This window comes from Tursiops truncatus, chromosome 3 (assembly GCF_011762595.2).
Source record: "Tursiops truncatus isolate mTurTru1 chromosome 3, mTurTru1.mat.Y, whole genome shotgun sequence".
NCBI lineage: Eukaryota > Metazoa > Chordata > Mammalia > Artiodactyla > Delphinidae > Tursiops > Tursiops truncatus.
The window spans coordinates 96,142,786-96,165,756 of record NC_047036.1 but is presented as its reverse complement, the minus strand read 5'-3'; the positions used below and the strand labels follow the sequence as shown (position 1 = coordinate 96,165,756).

The following is a 22,971-nucleotide window of genomic DNA, read 5'->3' as shown; positions in this document are numbered from 1 at the left end:
GAAAAGAGATTCAAAAAAATTGATAGATTAATACATACAAGATAATGATAATTCTGTGTACATGACAGCAACTAATATAAAAGTAACATGTTTGGAAAATATTTGCATCCAACAAGATTTTCAAAGTGTTTGTTAAAAATTACTTAATGGGGTCTTGCTCTTTATTTTAAATAAGGCAAATATATGAACAAATAATTTATATAAAAAATTATATAATCATGGGAAATGTACACTTTCGTCAGTTATTAAAGAAGTAGAAAATAAACATTTCCTAAGACACCACTGTATTCTCCATCTATGGAGAAAACAATTTTTGCTTAAGTAAGAACATTCAAAGCTTGTTAGATTGTGGTGAAACTAATAACTGAACACAGATATTTACTTTGCAATAAACAATATGTGGCACAAGACAACATGTTAATCCAATTTGACTCAGCAATTCTACCTTCGGGACTATGTATCCTAATACCATAATTCTACACAAGAAGACTACTTTATGCAGAGCCAGATTTTCATTGCAGTAACTTTTAACTTTAAGAAACTGGAGAAAATATAGAGAGCAGTTTAAAACAAGTATAGTATATGTAAGTTAGATGGATATTTTAAAACTAGTAAAAATTATCATTAAAAGTGGTCTATGAAAACCCAGGGAAATGTGTATAATATAGTAGGATTTTTTAAGAAAACAAAATAAATGGCATTTGTATTGTTTTTAGTCTGTCGCATTTTCATAACCAACTGATGAATTTTTATCTTTTATTTCTCTACCCATTGCCCTTCCTTAGTATACACCTCTATTGTTTACTCAATTACCCACTTTGTTTTCATGAACTTTAGGGATGTGGCTGTGAGTTAGTGAGGACATCATTACTGATGGATATTCACTTGAATAAGTCTTATTCATAAGTGTGTATAGCGATCTCATGAAGATCTGATATATCAGAGATAGAGGGTTAGCCAGAGATAAGTTGTAGGGTGGAGTTGGAATTGACAACAGAGAAATGCTTATAGCAGAGTTAGGCAGAAGTCTGAAAAGGAGATAGGTTTAGGTTGAGGGCATGAATACTGAATTATGAAATATTCTGAGAAAGCAAGAAGAACAATTTAATGCATGTCCTAATACACAATATTGGCTGAGTATAGAGGCCTTAGAGAAGATGCATTAAGCTAAATAGTTTTGGGATGGTTTTGGTGGAAAGAACTGAATTTCTTTTTTCTACTTCAGTACTTTTTTCTACCTGAGTACTTGGGCCATTTTGAATAGTCAAAGAAAGTCACTTAAAACTTTTTTCTTATCTTCCTTCTCCTTCCAGATTTATCTAACCTAACCTATCACCTTAGGGTTTTTGTATCTTTTAATTTGTAAGTAAATTCATAATATAGTAGTAATAGCTGCATTATTTTTCCTGAGTGTAATGAAAATTAATATTCCTGGAAACCAGAGCTTGTGTTCAAGAAAGGGATAACTATTCTTGTGCTCTACTGGTGAAAATGTAAATTGGTTACAGCCAGTAATGGAAAACATCATCTCAGATATTAAAAATAGAACTACTATATGATCCTGCAACCACACTTCTCGGTATACGTGCAATGGAAATGAAAACAGGATCTCAAAGAGGTAACTGTACTCCCATGTTCATTCCAGCATTATTCACAACAGCCAAGATGTGTAAACTACCTAAATGTCTGTCAATGGATAAACGACTAAAGAAGTTACAGTGTATACATATACAATGGGATATCATACAACCACGAGAAAGAAAAAAGTCCTCCCATTTGGGACAACATCTAAGTAAAGTAAGTCAGAAAGAGAAAGACAAGTGCTGTATGATATCGCTTATATGTGTGATCTAAAAAAGCCGAACTCATGGAAATGGAGCCTAGAATGTTGGTTCCCAGGGGCCTAGGAATTGGGGGAAATGGGGAGGTATTGGTCAAAGAGTACGAACTATCGGCTATAAGATGAGTAAGCTTGGGAGATGTGAGGTACAGCGTGGTGATTATAGTTAATACTGTATTATATACCTGAAAGTTGCTAAGGGAGTAGATCTTAAATGTTCTCCCTACAAAAGGGAAATGGTCATTATGTGACCTGCTGGAAGTGTTACCTATGGTGGTGATCATTCTGCAATACATAAGTATATCAAATCAACACATTGTACACTTTAAACTTACACAATGTTACATGTCGATTATAGCTCAGTAAAGCTCAAAGAAAAACTTTTAAAAAAGGACCCCCTAACAGGAATTTTAAGATACCCTGGTGAGCAAGTTAAGGGGATATGTCACTTCAGGGAATTTTTCAAATCATCTTCCAAATACACAAAAGTTGGCCTAGTCTCAGAAATATTTTCTCAGAGCTGGGGCCATTCTCTTATAGTGGTTTAGGCACTTAAGGAAGTCCAATGACTTTTTCAGACAACAGAGAAGTAGTTGATCATTCCTGTCCCCCACGTAGATTTCCTCAATTATTAGCATGTCTCTCTACATGCATCTTTGTCCTCTGGGGCATTGGGTCACACTGGAACTTAATTTCTGTAAAGATTTGCTGAGTCCCAAGAAGAAATGAAAATGCATGCTCTCTTTCATTACCTTGTTTGCAAAGTGAATAATTCTTAACAAAGGAAATCCAAAACAAACAAACAAAAAGCATAAAAATCAGGCTGCATCGTAAGTCCAATGCTGAAGGGATATGCTCCTTATTCCCAAATGGTGTACAGAAGCTTATGATTCTACTGAAGAATTCATAGCTCTGTTCAGTTTTGTGGGGATGCAGAGCAAAAGGAGAAAATAGCATGTTAACCTTTGAGTATTTACTAGAATTGTCCAACAATAACAAATAGGAAATTAAGTGCATACATCTGATATCTTAGTTTGCTATCAGGCATTTGCTTTATGATTTACTATGTTAAATGTAACAAAAATTTCACAATAATATTCTATTATAGAAACATTAATTTTGCATATCATTTTCTATATAGCAAGTATGCATCAGACCTGCAGCAATGATACTGCAGTGAATCTCAGGTCCTGGGTGTCTTTTTTCTTAGCCCAATTCCCCAGAAATTAGAGTCTGAGGCAAAGGCTTATGTGTGACCACTGTTTGAGGAAATACGATCCCAGAGAGCTTACCTGAAGGACAGGGGTGTGAGGGAGAGTAACAATGTAGGGTAAATTCCAAGAACATGTTATCATGTTGATTGCTACTGATTTCTTCACCTCATAGATCTGCTCTCTAAGAAACCATACAAACTTCATCTCAAAAGGGTCTATCCAGAGGGAGGAAGTGCGAAGAATATATTCCCAGTTTCTATCTCCCATTTGTCAAAAATGTATCCTTAGGGAAGCTGGGAATTCCCCAGGCTTTCAGACTGCATATGCCCCAGAATTGAGATGAATCCTGTACTTTTTGTGCCTTTGGGATCCAAAAGTTAACCCTAGGACAGGAGGCAAGAGTTGCAGGACACAGGCATGAGGCAAGGCACTGTCAGGATATAGCTGTGGCAAGACTGTTGCAGCCCATGCAGAGCAGCTGGCAACAAGAAGTGGCTGGAATAAGCCATAGTGAAGCTAAGAGGATGTGAAGTGGGATTTGGGTTCTCAGTTTGGGTTCTCAAATTGTTGCAGGCATCAGAAGCACCAGGAGGGCTTGTTAGAACACAGATCGCTGGGTGCCACTCCTAGAGTTTCTGATTCTATAGGTCTGGGGTGGGCCAAATACTTCTCATTTCTAACAACTTTGCAGGTGATTCTGATGCTACTGGTCCCAGACTACACACGAGAAGTACTGCATAAATCAGCATTCCATTGCACCCCTCCCACACACGTTCCCTTAGGTGCTGTTAGCGTGCAGTAACCGACTCCTGCAGTTCCTTCTGTGTGTGATTTATTTCCACCAGGCCACAGACTATATGTTCCTGGTTATGCTGGAAGTTGACTCTGGTTATCCACCTAGAGGCAATGAAGATGGTAGGGGAGGGCTTTGAATGGCATTCATTCAGAAAACGAATGCCATTTTCTGAGTTAACAGCCTCAGCTGAGGTCTTTGTACAAACTGCGGGAGCAATGAGGTTCATCTCTGGCAAGGGGAGAGAGTTGCCTGTGGCCAGTCCAGAGGATCCAATGGACTCCAGAACACCAGCATACTTCTCTTGAATCCTAAACCAAAAAATTCCTTTTTGTGGTTACCTATCTTTTCTGTTCAGCTATATATTGTGCTATGTTTTATGAGAAGATGCAAAGAACAAGGTAAATCAACAGTGAATTTTTTTTTAAGTTTACCAAGCTCCATTTTAAATCCTTATGTATTTGTAATTTAGAGTTTTAGAATAGTAGGGAAATATTTTATCAAAGTTCTAATTGAGCAATAAATGTATCTAGAGATAAGACACTTGATATAAAAATAGAACCCCACAATATAGATAAATTGTAAAAAGCAGACTATGGATGGAGATGTGATTCTTTGCTTTGTACAAAGAGTATCTGTTAGGAATTCTTTTAGTTCCCTTGAAGCAATTAAGTATCACAAAAATCACAACATATCCATTTAGGAACAAGTCTGCTAAATAAAAAATGAGGTTCAGGGCTTCCCTGGTGGTGCAGTGGTTGAGAGTACGCCTGCCGATGAAGGGGACGCGGGTTTGTGCCCCGGTCCGGGAGGATCCCGCGTGCCGCGGAGCGGCTGGGCCCGTGAGCCATGGCCGCTGAGCCTGCGCGTCCGGAGCCTGTGCTCCGCAACGGGAGAGGCCACAACAGTGAGAGGCCCGCGTACCGCAAAAAAAAAAAAAAAAAATGAGGTTCAGAGGCACAGAGAAACTTCCCATCACAATTATTTCACAAGCCGTTGCTCTTGCTGACCTCACAGCTCTAGAGTACAGTTCCTTCCAGCAGCCCCAAGGGAGCTTCTGTTTAATTGAGTTAATAATTTAATCATAATTAGAATAGGACCTGTGAAGTCAAAAGTAAGGGATGAAAATATTCTAAAGAAAGCAGAACATTTGGAAAATTTCCATTCAGTCATTCAATATTTATTGAACTCCTGTCTTACGTTAAGAACTTTGATCAGTACTGCAAAGTGCAAGGATGATAAGAATTACTCCTGCCCCCTAGAAGTTCATGGTCTACTACGGGAGATGATAAATAAATAATTCCAATAATTTGTGCAAAGGACTTTTTAAATTTGTGGCAAGTACGATAGAATTCCTTTCAGAAATGCTATTTCAGTATTATGTAAGCCAGAATGTCCATTTCTGGCATAAGTAAACGCTATATACATGGTAAAGTGAATGCTCAATCAAATCCAACAATAAGATATCTTTAGGATAATGCATTATGTATACACGCACACAGAATATAATTCATGAGACACAATTTACAATCAGCGTACTCCCTCTGTCCACATTTCCTGAATCTGACCTTTGTTTAGCCTGCTTCATGACATAACACTGACATTAGCGGAAATGTGGTAGAATGGAAGAGGGGAGGGAAGAAATGATTTTTTTTAATAGTCAAAAATGTGATTCTATGCTGTTAAACGTAACTTCAATTACTTGTTCTCATCAACTATCTGACTGTTCAGGGTAATTTAAGGAGTGGGAATTCTGGAAAGGCCTCTGCTCAAACTATGTTTTAGCCACTTCTTCCATAAACTACAAATTAGGTCACAGATAGTATATGACACTCTAAGAAAAGAGGTAAATAGGATGCAAAGTATAAACAGAATAGGATCCTAGAGGGGACTTTGTCTTAGGGAATTATTTTGTTTCTTTATTTAATAAAAAATATGTACAGGTTAAAGTTAATATTTTAAAACTTTGCATTTTCTAAATATTAAATATAACTAGTTTTTGAAAAGGCAAAACTTATTATAAGTAATGATTAAGTATTAATAGTATTATTAGATATGAATTATAGTTCATGGGGGCAAAGACAGAGAGAAGAGGAGAAAACTTTTTTCTCTTCCTATTCTTCTCCTTCTCTTCATCCTTCCCCCGTTTGTCTTCTCCCTCCCCTTCCTTTCTCCTCATCCCCCTTTATTAAATATAAAAAGTTCTGGTTTAATCAAATTACAGCTAAGTGCTCGAGGAGCTCAGAGGCTGTTGATATTGTGCTAGATGAGGTGACGTTTGAACTTCACTCTCAAGGAGAAGGAGAGGTTTATCAAGGAGCAAAATTCATGCAGGTCAGAAGTAACTGGATTTGAACTGAGGACTGCTAATAGCCTGTCACGCCTGGCAACATGCATAGCTGCCTGACAGGGTCTGCCCTCATGCCACAGAACACTGGCACTTCTGTTACACGTCTTTCAATGCAGTCAGTTACAGATCTTTTGATTAATAAGTATTCCTTTCTAACCCTTTGAGAAAATTAAAGAGGTAATACGACAGGCAAAATCAGTTAGACTGAATTAGATGGTTTCCTTCTTAACACCTACTTGAGGGCCTTGTGGAACCTTGGGAGATGCCAGGGAGTGAAAGCAGGCCATGGACATGGAACGGAAAAGTCATGAGAGAAGCTTCATCATCATTTCCAGTCCCTTATTTCAACACTGTCCCCATGATCAACCATGAACCCCTAACAAGGAGAATCTCTCTTCCTCTGTTTTCTGTTTGACTTCATGTCTCTTCTCATGCTATTGCCAAAGCCAGTCAAAACTCAGCAGAAAGATGGTCCCCAATTGATAGCCTAGCTATGCTAAATGTACACCAAAAGCACTCTGATGGGTGTATCTGGGACTCTTTTTAGTTTATAATATTGTTTAAATAGGAAAATGCATACCTGATTTTCAAAGGAGCAACCTAGTAGTAGTTTGGATTAGAAAAAAATCACTGGTATGTTGGACACTTACATGTGTAAAATGTCAAAGGATGTGAAATTCAACCTTGGCAGTGTCAACTTTCTGAGTTGGATTTTTGTATCCAGTGAGCCTGGGTAAGGACAGTGGGAGGCAAGCACTGGGTGAATCTTTTATTTCTTTGAATTTCACAGTAGATAATGCCAAAAGGTGCATTGCTATTTAAATGTCAGCTTTACCTTTTGTTGATTAGTTCATTGCATAATCTTTTTATAAAGGTCTAACATAAAGTAATGAAATGATATTTGACTTCATACTGAGAGTAAACTGGGTAGAGTAAATAATTATGAAAGAAAGAAAAAGATGTTTATAACAATAAAAGGCCGATGTGAAACATAAAGCTATACTAAAAGGACACTGCATTTACTATTTTTAATATTGTGCATTAGAAGTTTCAAGTATTTTAAATCCTGAGTTAGAAGTTGGGATTGTGATGGTTTTTCTTTTACTATTCAAAATGTTCTTGAGGTTTTCACCAAGATTCGTCCATTTTTTGCAGTTCTTTGATCCAAGTCTAACCTCTCAGCTGGCTTCCTCCACCTTTTTCTCCTACTATTTTACCTCCAATCTCCTCATAATCACCCACTGACTTCTCTTTTATCGATACTAAATGTATTACATTTTTCTTAAAAGTTTTTGCTTAAACCTCTTTTGTTGAATATTACATCCTATTATCCTTTCTAAATGACCTTTCTTGCTTCACTTTTCTAAACATACCAAGATAAGTAAAACACTAATTTAAAGAAGTCCTTTGGTGGAAACTTCAGTATTTTTCTTTCCTTATTTGTATTTCACTTGGAGGTGGAAAGCATTTTTGACAACTAATACTATTGACAAGAGATACCATTATTGCAGAGGAAATAAATGCTTCCACTGCTTTACTTTGCTTTTGTGTTGGGAGGTGGAAACAACGTAACTTGAAATTTCAAAATCCTTATTATGATCAGTCGAAAACCAGCACACTGAGTATCTACTATGAGGATAATACGGATTTGGGTTTATTGGAATTTTGAGAAATGAAGCTTTAGTGATGCAACTCTAGCACTTGGAAGGCTATTCAAAGGCAAGGAGAGCAAAGAAAACAGCAGGGGAAAGTGATTTTTCAAGAGTATATGAATAAAACTAGTGTTTCTTATTTCAAAGAATGCTTACCTCCGAGAATTATTAGTGCCCTATCTAAACACCACACTTAAAACTGTATTAGTTTTTCCATGAAATAGAAATACAGCATATTAGAAAAATGTCCCATCCTAACACCCCTGTACAGAACCTTGAACTTACTGAAAAATTAGACAGAGATTAGGCCAATGCTTCCGAGACTAAACTTCAGTTTTGAGTTTAACCAGGAGAAAATAAGAAGTAAATCTCCCTACGGATCATACAGGAGAACTGTCTATTTATCAAATCCTGGATGGAGGGAATTCAACCAGCTACTTGCTATGCCAAAGCTTCAGAAGTCCAGAGAGTGTATCAGAACCTCTTGGACTCTACCCTGCATCCTCTCAGGGCTGCCTGATTTTTTGACTAGGTTCCTGCAGGATTTGATTTAGGTTTTGTTGACGTTACGTTAGCTCAAACATACTCCATGTAATTTTTGTTTTCTTTCAGGGCTTTTCCAATGCCATGATATGAGGCAGTGGTGAGAGACAGAGTGACGTGCACACATGCACAGCTCAGAAATACCAGACATTACTTACTCACCCACTCAGGGAAGCTCTCAAAAAAAAAAAAAAGGGGGGGGTGACAAGTTGCTTTTTCTTGGAAATCTCTTGTGGACAATTTGAGAAATATTCTGTTTACTCCTCAGAAGGTCTCCATGAGATCAAATTTCAGTGGCCACTTCCAGTGAGCAATCCCTTGTATAGACTCTGTCTTTCCCTCTTTACTCTCACTGGCACCTCAATGATGTGCCCTAGATTGATCTCCCATCTCTTTCCAAATAAACCACCTATATGCAAATCCTTAGTTCAGGCTCTGTCTTTGGTAGAAAACCAAGCTGAGCTGGAAGGAAATCTAAATCCATTTAGAATACTCATCATGATCTTGGGGTAAAAGTCCCAGTTTTCTAAGTCTACAGAACCATCAAGACTCATACAGAGGTATATGTCCAGGCACAAGAGAGTGGAATTATGATTTTATTCAATGCTATCAAGGCTTTATCTATAGAATCCATCAGTGAAAAGTTCTCCTTGTTCTTTTATTATTCTTTGGTTTGAATTCTTTAAACTGAGTCACTTTGCTGTGCAGCAGAAATTAGCACAACATTGTAAATCAACTATACTTCAATAAAAAAGTTTTAAATGAATAAATAAATAGATAAACAAACTACCTCAATGAATCTTAGCTTACAAAAACTTCTTTTTCCCTTATCAAAGTATCCTGCCCTAGGTTGTACTCTCCTGGTATCTAAACCAAACTGCTTGAGGTCCAGCCAGGCATTCTCCTTCTGGGTCTTCCTTATATTATCATATTATTTGGGAGTGACCTTAAAGTCTAAACTCATGAGTCTAATGAAAAAAACGAAGGCGCAAAATAGCTGACCCAAGGTACTCCAAATGGTTCATAGCCTATATAAATCACTGTCTATCACCTTTATCTCAAATGGACAAACAGAACTATAATTATTTCTAGAAAATAATTTAGCAATAAATCAGTAAATACAATATGTCCTCCATGATGTATGTTTTCATTATTCTGTTTTACTCTTTTCCCCCAATTACAGTAATTCTTGTGTTCTATTATGTTAATCAGACATTGTACTTCATCTGCCAATGAGATACATATAGTCACAAATATTTTCAATAATTCAAATTATATATTTAACAAGATATTTAATAATATTAAAATGAAAACAAGTCTGACATGTACAAAAATGATATGCACATACTGTAGCACCCTATTACAATATAAATAGAATAAGATAATGCTAGATTATCCGATTTGTTTTGTGTTTGATTGTTTATTAATACCTTCTGGGTCTCAGCTACAGGGGGCTGAGTTTAGCAGACTCCTCAGTTTATTTCACAAAATCAACCTCGTTTAATGAAATTATCCTCTCTTGCTCTATTCATTCATTCTCTAATTCATTCACTTATATCACTATATCTCACTTCTCCTTCCTTCATCCCCAGGCAATAACTGTAATGTATTCAATGTGTTTCTGTTTATTTTAATATGCTTTTACAAAACATGAGATGTATAATTTGCAAATGTTTTAATTTACTTAAATGACATCATGTTATTTATCTCATTATAGTTTCCATTTTTTTCACTGAAAAATTATGCTTAAAGACCCATCCAGAGTTTTGCCTCTGCTGAGAATATAGAAAACCACAAGAGACCATTGCTCCTGCCCAACAATAATAAAAGCTAAAAATACACAAAACAAGAGGGTTTTTTTTTTTTTGAGCCCATCAGTAAGCTGAGGTCTCAAGGCAGTGAGGTAAATTGAATTTCGAAGGGTGACAAACTCCTACAAGGAAAAATAGGACATGCAAACAGTTTTGTCTTGACAAAGTACAAGATAGAGAAGTAGCACCCATTAAAATGGGTAAGAAAACATAAATTACTGAAATGTTAACAAAAACATAAAAGCAGAATATGAACTAGTATGTCACATTAAATATCTCTGAAAGTCCCAGAAACAAAAGGAGTCCCCAGCCACCTGCCAAATTTTTCTCATAAACCCTCACCAGGCATAAGGAGAAAGGGTGGAGGCAATAAAGGATAGCTGAGAAAGCCTTCCTTAGCAATGAAAGCCTGCAGGGGATGATTTACTAGCTGCTGCTGTGGAATAGACGTGAAACCCAGAAGTGACTGGGACTATTCTCTCATATTAAGCCAAAGCTCTCTTTCTCTAGGTACAGGGCAAGAAACTTTCCTAGAAATAGTTGAGCTGTCCAACGGAGATGGGATAAAACAGAAGCTGTCTGTTTCTTAGGGAAGAAGAGGAAAACAGCCCTTTTTCCTATCTCAGGCAAAGGTTGGCTGCTGTTGGTGGAAGGATAGAAAGCCTCTTGTTTAAAGCACGCTACACAAATACAAAGCAGGGTGCTATCACCACTGGAAGAGAATCAAGTAATTTGCTTGTGTTCAAGACTCCCTGAGCAAGACTCCTCATCTAAAAATGGTAGTTTGGCTGCTGTGTGAGAAGGAAGAAAAATGCTGAAAATAAGCCCCTTTGGTAGGGTTCAGGGCCACAGGAACTAAAAACACTATTGCCTTAATCCCCCACAAAACCTGCCAGAAACAGGGCACACAGATTTCTAAGAATGCATATTATCTATCTTGTCTCTTCTCTTCTTTTGCATAAATGTCCAAAATCTAATGAAAAAAATAACTACAAGAGACAGAAATTTTAAAAAAAGTTAAAAGAGGTATAATTATTAAGCTATTAGTGGAGATAAAATGGAAAAACTAAAAACATTTAATTCTAAGGAGGCATGAAAAGAGAAAATTAGAACAAAGAATAGATGGGATAAATTGAAAACAAAAAGTAAGAAGAGAGACATAAATGTATCAATATTTGCTATCATATCAACATGACATATCAATCCTAACATATTAATAATTTCTTTAAATGTAATTTGTCTAAACACTCTTAATAAGAGGTAGAGATTGTCAATTTGGATAACAAAGCCATACCCAATTTTATGCTATGTAAAAGTAAAACAATGGAAAATGACACATCATGAAAAGAATAATGAAAATTGTATTGGCTATATAAATATCAGGAAAAACATATACTTCAAAACAAGGAATTTTACCAGATAGTCAAATAACTAATTCACATTTAAAGAACATTCAACTCAACAATAGCAGAGAGCACAATATTTTCAAGACGACACGAAGCATTCAGTAAGAGAGACCATAATCTCACAGATCAAACCTCTACAAACTTAAAATAACTGAAATCATACAAAATAAACTGATCATTAAAAAATGAACTATACGTATAAATAATAATATGTATGGAAAATCCTCAGGTAATCACAAAGTAAGCAACACATTTCTACGTGGAATATGGTTAAAAGAAACCACAAGTGTCCATCGACAGATGAATGAATAAAGAAGATGTGGCACATATATACAATGGAATATTACTCAGCCATAAAAAGAAACGAAATTGAGTTATTTGTAGTGAGGTGGATGGACCTAGAGTCTGTCAGACAGAGTGAAGTAAGTCAGAAAGAGAAAACAAATACCATATGTTAACACACATATATGGAATCTAAAAAAAAAAAAAATGTTCTGAAGAACCTAGGAGCAGGACAGGAATATAGACACAGAAGTAGAGAATGGACTTGAGGACACGGGGAGGGGAAAAGGTAAGCTGGGACAAAGTGAAAGAGTAGCATTGACATATATACAATACCAAATGTAAAACAGATAGCTAGTGGAAAGCAGTCGCATAGCACAGGGAGATTAGCTCCATGCTTTGTGACCACCTAGAGGGGTGGGATAGGGAGGGTGGGAGGGAGATGCAAGAGGGAGGGGATATGGGGATATATGTATATGTATAGCTGATTCACTTTGTTATACAGCAGAAACTAATACAACATTATAAAGCAATTATACTCCAATATAGACGTTAAAAAAAAAAAAAAGAAAGAAAGAAACCACAAATGAGACAATATTCTGCACTGAGTGGAAATGAAAACATAACATCAAAATTTGTGGAACACAGCTAAAGCAAAGTTTAAAATCAAATTTGTAGAAGTAAATGCTTATAATTATAAAATAAGAAGGGTCTCAAAAAATGACATTGGTTTCTAATACAATCAACTGAAAAGAGAAGAGCAAATTAATCTGAAAGCAAGCAGAAAAAAGGAAATGATACAGGTCAGAACAAAAACGAACGAAACAGAAAAGAACACCAAAGAGAAAAGTAAATAAAACCAAAATTTCTTTAAAGATTAATGAAATTGATGAGACTCTAGGCAGACTGATCAAGAAAAATATAGCTTACCAATACCAGGAAGGAAAGTGTACGTAGCACTACATACAGGCATTAAGAGATTAATAAGGAAAAATATAAACAACTTTATGATAATATATTTGATAACAAGATGAAATGGACAATTTCTTGAAAGATATAAAAATTACCAAAACTCACTCAAGAAAAAATTTGTAACGTGAATAGTCTAGTAGTAAAAAATTTAAATATATATTTTTCAAAAATAAAACTCCGAGGGGGAAGATGGCGGAAGATTAAGACGTGGAGATAACCTTCCTCCCCACATATACACCAGAAATACATCTACACGTGGAACAACTCCTAGAAAACACCTACTGAACGCTGGCAAAAGGCCTCAGACTGACTGCCGCAACGAGCCGACGGGCCACCCGAAACCAGTCCCCTCACCCGCTGCCCTTCCCGCCCCGCCCGCCTACCTGGTTGCCACCCCCACACTGGAAGAGGCGTCCGTCCTGCATCACCGCTCAGCGAGCCGCTCCCGCGAGACCGCAGATGCTACTGCTACGGGTAGTGGGCGCAGCCGCGGGTCGTGTGGCCAGGAGCAGGGGTGACGGCATGGGATTCAGGTGGCCTCTCTTCTTCTCCTGCTCTCCTCTCTCTTCCCAGTGTGGCTGTGGCTGACACTAAAGACTTTGTAGCCATCAACCCAAGTGCAGTTTCGATGGAAGATGAAGGTTGTCTTTTCATTTTTTTTGAAAATGTCTTGATGCACAAAAGTTTTAAAATTTGAAGATGGCGTAAGAGTAAGACGCGGAGATCACCTTCCTCCCCACGGATACACCAGAAATACATCTACACGTGGAACAACTCCTACAGAACACCTACTGAACGCTGGCGGAAGACCTCAGACCTCCCAAAAGGCAAGAAACTCCCCACGTACCTGGATAGGGCAAAAGAAAAAAGAATAAACAGAGACAAAAGGATAGGGACGGGACCTGCACCAGTGGGAGGGAGCTGTGAAGGAGGAAAGGTTTCCACACATTAGGAAGCCCATTCACGGGCTCGGTCGGAGCGCAGGGAGAGGACTGGGGTTGGCGGCGTGAACACAGCCTGCAGGGGGTTAGTGCACCACGGCTAGCCGGGACGGAGTCCGGGGAAGAGTCTGGACCTGCCGAAGAGGCAACAGACTTTTTCTTCCCTCTTTGTTTCCTGGTGCGCGAGGAGAGGGGATTAAGAGCGCTGCTTAAAGGAGTTCCAGCGACGGGCGCAAGCCACGGCTAAAAGCGCAGACCACAGAGAAGGGCATGAGACGCTAAGGCTGCTGCTGCCGCCACCAAGAAGCCTGTGTGCGAGCACATGTCACTATCCACACCCCGCTTCTGGGGAGCCTGTGCAGCCCGCCACTGCCAGGGTCCCGGGATCCAGGGACAACTCCCCCAGGAAAACGCACGGCACGCCTCAGGCTGGTGCAACGTCACGCCAGCCTCTGCCGCCGCATGCTCGCCCTGCACTCCGTGCCCCTCCCTCACCCCAGCCTGAGTGAGCCAGAGCCCCCGAATCAGCGGCTCCTTTAACCCCGTCCTGTCTGAGTGAAGAACAGACGCCCTCCGGTGACCTACACGCAGAGGCGGGGCCAAATCCAAAGCTGAGCCCCTGGGAGCTGTGAGAACAAAGAAGAGAAAGGGAAATCTCTCCCAGCAGCCTCAGAAGCAGCGGATTAAAGTTCCACAATCAACTTGATGTACCCTGCATCTGTGGAATACATGAATAGACAGCGAATCATCCCAAAATGAGGATGTGGACTTTGAGAGCAAGATTAGTTTTTCCCCTTTTCCTCTTTTTGTGAGTGTCTATGTGTAGGCTTCTGTGTGAGATTTTGTCTGTATAGCTTTGCTTCCACCATTTGTCCTAGGGTTCTATCCGTCCGTTTTTATTTTGTTTAAATTGTTTTTCTTAATAACTATTTTTTAATTGTAATAACTTTATTATATTTTATCTTACTTTATTTTATTTTACTTTATCTTCTTTCTTTCTCTCTTTCTTTCTACTTCTACTAATTCTTTCTTTCTACTTTTTCGCCCTTTTATTCTGAGCTGTGTGGATGAAAGGCTCTAGGTGATGCAGCCAGGAGTCAGTGCTGTGCCTCTAAGGTGGGAGAGCCAACTTCAGGACACTGGTCCTCAAGAGACCTCCCAGCTCCACATAATATCAAATGGCGAAAATCTCCCAGAGATCTCCATCTCAACACCAGCACCCACCTTCACTCAACGACCAGCAAGCTACAGTGATGGACACCCTATGCCAAACAACTAGCAAGACAGGAACAGAACCCCCACCGATTAGCAAAGAGGCTGCCTAAGTTCATAATAAGTCCACAGACCCCAAAACACACCACCAAACGTGGACCTGCCCACCAGAAAGACAAGGTCCAGACTCGTCCACCAGAACAAAGGCACTAGTCCCCTCCACCAGGAAGCCTACACAACCCACTGAAACATCCTTAGCCACTAGGGACAGACACCAAAAACAATGGGAACTACGAACCTGCAGCCTGCAAAAAGAAGACCCCAAACACAGTAAGATAAGCAAAGTGAGAAGACAGAAAAACACACAGCAGATGAAGGAGCAAGATAAAAACCCACCAGACCAAACAAATGAAGAGGAAATAGGCAGTCTACATGAAAAAGAATTCAGAATAATGATCGTAAAGATGATACAAAATCTTGGAAATAGAATAGACAAAATGCAAGAAACATTTAACAAGGACCTAGAAGAATTAAAGATGAAACAAGCAACGATGAACAACACAATAAATGAAATTAAAAATATTCTAGATGGGATCAATAGCAGAATAACTGAGGCAGAAGAACGGATAAGTGACCTGGAAGATAAAATAGTGCAAATAACTACTGCAGATCAGAATAAAGAAAAAAGAATGAAAAGAACTGAGGACAGTCTCAGAGACCTCTGGGACAACATTAAACACATCAACATTCGAATTATAGGGGTTCCAGAAGAAGAAGAGAAAAAAAAGGGACTGAGAAAATATTTAAAGAGATTATAGTTGAAAACTTCCCTAATATGGGAAAGGAAATAGTTAATCAAGTCCAGAAAGCACAGAGAGTCCCATACAGGATAAATCCAAGGAGAAATACACCAAGACACATATTAATCAAACTGTCAAAAATTAAGTAGAAAGAAAAAATATTAAAAGCAGAAAGGGAAAAACAACAAATAACACACAAGGGAATCCCCATAAGGTTAACAGCTGATCCTCCAGCAGAAACTCTGCAAACCAGAAGGTACTGGCAGGACATATTTAAAGTGATGAAGGAGAAAAACCTGCAACCAAGATAACTCTACCCAGCAAGGATCTCATTCAGATTTGATGGAGAAATTAAAACCTTCACAGAAAAGCAAAAGCTAACAGCATTCAGCACCACCAAACCAGCACTACAACAAATGCTAAAGGAACTTCTCCAGGCAAGAAAAACAAGAGAAGGAAAAGACCTACAATAACAAACCCAAAACAATTAAGAAAATGGGAATAGGAACATACATATCGATAATTACCTTAAATGTAAACAGACTAAATGCTCCCACCAAAAGACACAGACTGGCTGAATGGATACAAAAACAAGACCCATATATATGCTGTCTACAAGAGACCCACTTCAGACCTAGAGACACATACAGATTGAAAGTAAGGGGATGGAAAAAGATATTCCATGCAAATGGAAACCAAAAGAAAGCTGTGGTAGCAATTCTCATATCAGACAAAATAGACTTTAAAATAAAGACTATTAGAAGAGACAAAGAAGGACACTACATAATGATAAAGGGATTGACCCAAGAAGAAGATATAACAATTGTAAATATTTATGCTCCCAACATAGGAGCACCTCAATACATAAGGCAAATACTAACAGCCATAAAAGGGGAAATCGACAGTAACACATTCATAGTAGGGGACTTTAACACCCCACTTTCACCAATGGACAGATCATCCAAAATGAAAACAAATAAGGAAACACAAGCTTTAGATGATACATTTAACAAGGTGGACTTAATTGATAGTAATAGGACATTCCATCCGAAAACAACAGAACACACATTTTTCTCAAGTGCTCATGGAACATTCTCAAGGATAGATCATATCTTGGGTCACAAATCAAGCTTTGGTAAATTTAAGAAAATTGAAATTTTATCAAGTATCTTTTCCAACCACAACACTATGAGACTAAATATCAATAACAGGAAAAGATCTGTAAAAGATACAAACACATGGAGGCTAAACAATACACTACTTAATAACGAAGTGATCACTGAAGAAATCAAAAAGGAAATCAAAAAATACCTAGAAACAAATGACAATGGAGACACGATGACCCAAAATCTATGGGATGCAGCAAAAGCAGTTCTAAGAGGGAAGTTTATAGCGATACAATCCTACCTTAAGAAACAGGAAACATCTCGAATAAAAAACCTAACCTTGCACCTAAAGCAATCAGAGAAAGAAGAACAAAAAACCCCCAAAGTTAGCAGAAGGAAAGAAATCATAAAGATCAGATCAGAAATAAATGAAAAAGAAATGAAGGAAACGATAGCAAAAATCAATAAAACTAAAAGCTGGTTCTTTGAGAAGCTAAACAAAATTGAAAAACCATTAGCCAGACTCATCAAGAAAAAAAGGGAGAAGACTCAAATCAACAGAATTAGAAATGAGAAAGGAGAAGTAACAACTGACACTGCAGGAATACAAAAGATCATGAGAGATTACTACAACCAACTCTATGCCAATAAAATGGACAACCTGGAAGAAATGGACAAGTTCTTAGAAATGCACAACCTGCCAAGACTGAATCAGGAAGAAATAAAAAATAAGAACAATCCAATCACAAGCACTGAAATTGAAACTGTGATTAAAATCTTCCAACAAACAAAAGCCCAGTACGAGATGGCTTCACAGCCGAATTCTATCAAACATTTAGACAAGAGCTAACACCTATCCTTCTCAAACTCTTCCAAAATATAGCAGAGGGAGGAACACTCCCAAACTCATTCTACGAGGCCACCATCACCCTGATACCAAAACCAGACAAGGATGTCACAAAGAAAGAAAAGTACACGCCAATATTACTGATGAACATAGATGCAAAAATCCTCAACAAAATACTAGCAAACAGAATCCAACAGCACACTAAACGGATCATACACCATGACCAAGTGGGGTTTATTCCAGGAATGCAAGGATTCTTCAATATACGCAAATCAATCAACGTGATACACGTTATTAACAAATTGAAGGAGAAAAACCATATGATCATCTCAATAGATGCAGAGAAAACTTTCGGTAAAATTCAACACCCATTTATGATAAAAACCCTGCAGAAAGTAGGCATAGAGGGAACTTTCCTCAATGTAATAAAGGCCATATATGACAAACCCACAGGCAACATCATCCTCAATGGTGAAAAACCGAAAGCATTTCCACTAAGATCAGGAACAAGACGAGGTTGCCCACTCTCACCACTCTTAGTCAACACAGTTTTGCCAGTTTTAGCCACAGCAATCAGAGAAAAAAAGGAAATAAAAGGAATCCAAATCAGCAAAGAAGTAAACCTGTCACTGTTTGCAGATGACATGATACTATACATAGAGAATCCTAAAGATGCTACCAGAAAACTACTAGAGCTAATCAATGAATTTGGTAAAGTAGCAGGATACAAAATTAATGCACAGAAATCTCTGGCATTCCTATATACTAATGATGAAAAATCTGAAAGTGAAATCAAGAAAACACTCCCATTTACCATTGCAACAAAAAGAATAAAATAGGAATAAACCTACCTGAGGAGACAAAAGACCTGTATGCAGAAAATTATAAGACACTGATGAAAGAAATTAAAGATGATACAAATAGATGGAGAGATATATCATGTTCTTGGATTGGAAGAATCAACATTGTGAAAATGACTATACTACCCAAAGCAATCTACAGATTCAATACAATCCCTATCAAACTACCACTGGCATTTTTCACAGAAGTAGAACAAAAAATTTCACAATTTGTATGGAAACACAAAAGACCCGGAATAGCCAAAGCAATTTTGAGAACGAAAAACGGAGCTGGGGGAATCAGGCTCCCTGACTTCAGACTATACTACAAAGCTACAGTAATCAAGACAGTATGGTACTGGCAGAAAAACAGAAAGGTAGATCAATGGAACAGGATAGAAAGCCCAGAGATAAACCCACGCACATATGGTCACCTTATCTTTGATAAAGGAGGCAGGAATGTACAGTGGAGAAAGGACAGCCTCTTCAATAGGTGGTGCTGGGAAAACTGGACAGGTACATGTAAAAGTATGAGATTAGAACACTCCCTAACACCATACACGAAAATAAGCTCAAAATGGATTAAAGACCTAAATGTAAGGCCAGAAACTATCAAATTCTTAGAGGAAAACCTAGGCAGAACACTCTATGACATAAATCACAGCAAGATCCTTTTTGACCCACCTCCTAGAGAAATGGAAATAAAAACAAAAATAAACAAATGGGACCTAATGAAACTTAAAAGCTTTTGCACAGCAAAGGAAACCATAAACAAGACGAAAAGACAACCCTCAGAATGGGCTAAAATATTTGCAAATGAAGTAACTGACAAAGGATTAATCTGCAAAATTTACAAGCAGCTCATGCAGCTCAATAAGAAAAAAACAAACAACCCGATCCAAAAATTGGCAGAAGACCTAAATAGACATTTCTCCAATGAAGATACACAGACTGCCAACAAACACATGAAAGAATGCTCAACATCATTAATCATTAGAGAAATGCAAATCAAAGCTACAATGTGGTATCATCTCATACCAGTCAGAATGGCCATCATCAAAAAATCTAGAAACAATAAATGCTGGAGAGGCTGTGGAGAAAAGGGATCACTCTTGCACTGCTGGTGGGAAAGTGAATTGGTACAACCACTATGGAGAACAGTATGGAGGTTCCTTAAAAATCTACAAATAAAACTACCATATGACCCAGCAATCCCACTACTGGGCATATACCCTGAGAAAACCATAATTCCAAAAGAGTCATGTACCAAAATGTTCATTGCAGCTCTATTTACAATAGCCCAGAGATGGAAACAACCTAAGTGTCCATCATCGGATGATTGGATAAAGAAGATGTGGCAAATATATACAATGGAATATTACTCAGCCATAAAAAGAAACGAAACTGAGCTATTTGTAATGAGGTGGATAGACCTAGAGTCTGTCATACAGAGTGAAGTAAGTCAGAAAGAGAAAGACAGATACCATATGCTAACACATATATATGGAATTTAAGAAAAAAATGTCATGAAGAACCTAGGGGTAAGACAGGAATAAAGACACACACCTACTAGAGAATGGACTTGAGGATATGGGGAGGTGGAAGGGTAAGCTTTGACAAAGCGAGAGAGAAGCATGGACATATATACACTACCAAACATAAGGTAGATAGCTAGTGGGAAGCAGCCGCATAGCACAGGGAGATCAGCTCGGTGCTTTGTGACCACCTGGAGGGGTGCGATAGGGGGGATGGGAGGGAGGGTGATGCAAGAGGGAAGAGATATGGGAACATGTGTATATGTATTACTGATTCACTTTGTTATAAAGCAGAAACTAACACACCATTGTAAAGCAATTATACTCCAATAAAGATGTAAAAAATAAAATAAAATTAGTAACTTGGATCAACTAATTAGGGATTTCTAAGGCAAAAATGGGGAAAATCTAGATACATGTAAAAAACCCAGCTTTAATGAACTAAATAAATTCTAGACTGGATAAAGTCAATAGAAAAGAAAACTAGTGAATTAGCGACTATTTCACCCAGGTACAACATAGAAAGTTACAGAAACTTTAAACCTTTAAAAAGCAATCAATCTCATACACTGCTGGCAAGAATGTAAAATGGTACAACCATTCTGGAAAACCTTTAGCAGTTTCTTATAAAGTTAAACACACACTTCCATTTGACACAGCAATAGCACTCCTAGCTGTTTACCCAAGAGAAATGAAAACTTATCTTCATACAACTGTACAAATGCTATTTCATTTTGTCCCTCTAGAGGGCATACTCTCTGGCTGACTACTGTAGTTCCAGCATCTGTTATAGTATATTACCTGACATACTATAGGGGCTCAATAAATACATGGTAAATGAATGTATGAATATCTTCAAGGTGTTAAGGGAAAATAACTATCAATCTAAAACATTATATTTAGGAACATTACTTAAGTTTGAACGAAATGAAGAGATTTTCAGATGTACAGAGATCATAGTTTCTTTCCCACACATCTTTGCTAAGGAATCTCCTAGAGAGAAGGGAACTAAACCCAGATGCAGGAGAACACAGTTACGGGCTGAGTTCTGTCCCCAACTCCCCACCAGATTCATATGTTGGAGTCCTAATCCCCAAGACCTCAGTATGTGACTGTATTTTAAGGAGGTAATTAAGTTAAAATGTGGTCATGAGTGTGGGCCCTAATCCAATGTGACTGGTGTCCTTATAAAAAGAGGAGATTTGGCCACAGACATGTGCGCACACAGAGGAAAACCCTGTGAGGACACAATGAGAAGGCAGCCGTCCAAAAGCCAAGGAGAGAGGCCTCAGAAGAAACCAACCCTGCCAACACCTTTACCTTGGACTTCTGGCTCCCAGAATTGTGAGAAAGTAAATCTGTTGTTTAAGCTACTGAATCTGAGGAACTCTTGTTATGGAAGCCCTAGGAAACTAATACAAAGCCAAAGCTGTAAAATATGTTGGTAAATAAACTACTTATTGTAAGAAATTTAAAAAAAAAAAAAAGAGTCATGTACCAAAATGTTCATTGCAGCTCTATTTACAATAGGCTGGAGATGGAAACAACCTAAGTGTCCATCATCGGATGAATGGATAAAGAAGATGTGGCACATATATACAATGGAATATTGCTCAGCCATAAAAAGAAATGAAACTGAGTTATTTGAGTGAGGTGGATGGACCTAGAGTCTGTCATACAGAGTAAAGTAAGTCAGAAAGAGAAAAACAACTACCGTATGCTAACACATATATATGGAATTCAAGAAAAAAAATGTCATGAAGAACCTAGGGGTAAGACAGGAATAAAGACACAGACCTACTAGAGAATGGACTTGAGGATATGGGGAGGTGGAAGGGTAAGCTGTGACAAAGCGAGAGAGTGGCATGGACATATATACACTACCAAATGTAAAATAGATAGCTAGTGGAAAGCAGCTGCATAGCACAGGGAGATCAGCTCGGTGCTTTGTGACCACCTAGAGGGGTGGGATAGGGAAGGTGGGAGGGAGGGAGATGGAAGAGGGAAGAGATATGGGAACATATGTATAACTGATTCACTTTGTTATAAAGCAGAAAGTAACACACCATTGTAAAGCAATCATACTCCAATAAAGATGTAAAAATAAATAAATAAATAAAACTGCAAGCTCAGATGCTTTTATGGTAAATTCTATCAAACATTTGAGGAATAAATAATACCAATTATATACTAAGTCCTCTATAAAATAGAAGATTAAGTAATGCTTTCCCTCACATTTTATGAGACCACGTTATCCTGATACTAAAACAACATTACAAGAAAACTACAGACCAATATCTCTTACAAACGCAGGCCCAAAATCTTTAACAAAATGTTATCAAATCAAGTCCAACAATATATAAAACAATAGTATATTAGTGGCTTCATCCAGGAATGCAAGTATTTGTCAACACTTGAAAATCAGTCAATATGATTAACCAACAACTACAGATTACATAAACTCCAAAATCACACAAGAATTTTAATAGATGCAGAAAACAGCATTTGAGAAAATAAAGATTAAAATTCTATTCATAATAAAAATTTTCAGCAAACAGGGAGCTACCTGAAACTAATAAAGATCACCTTTGAAAAACCAATAATGAGTATCTTACTTATTGGTGAAAGATGGAAATCGTTATCTCTATAATTTAAAGAGAGACAGAGAGAGAGAAAAGGATATTCAATCTCACTGTTTCTCATTGAACTTGTAGTGGAAATTCTAAAATATTCAAAATTTTGAGGCGGTGGGTGAAATGGTGAAGGGGATCAAAAGGTACAAATTTCCAGTTATACAATAAATGTCCTGGGGAAGTAATCTATAGCAT

At 37.8% G+C, this 22,971-nt stretch overlaps 1 long non-coding RNA gene across 1 annotated transcript in view; it reads right to left on the bottom strand.

Annotated features, from left to right (window-relative positions):
• Positions 1-22,971, bottom strand: part of LOC141278210 (uncharacterized) — a 155,196-nt gene that overhangs the window by 30,658 nt on the left and 101,567 nt on the right. The window lies entirely within an intron of this gene.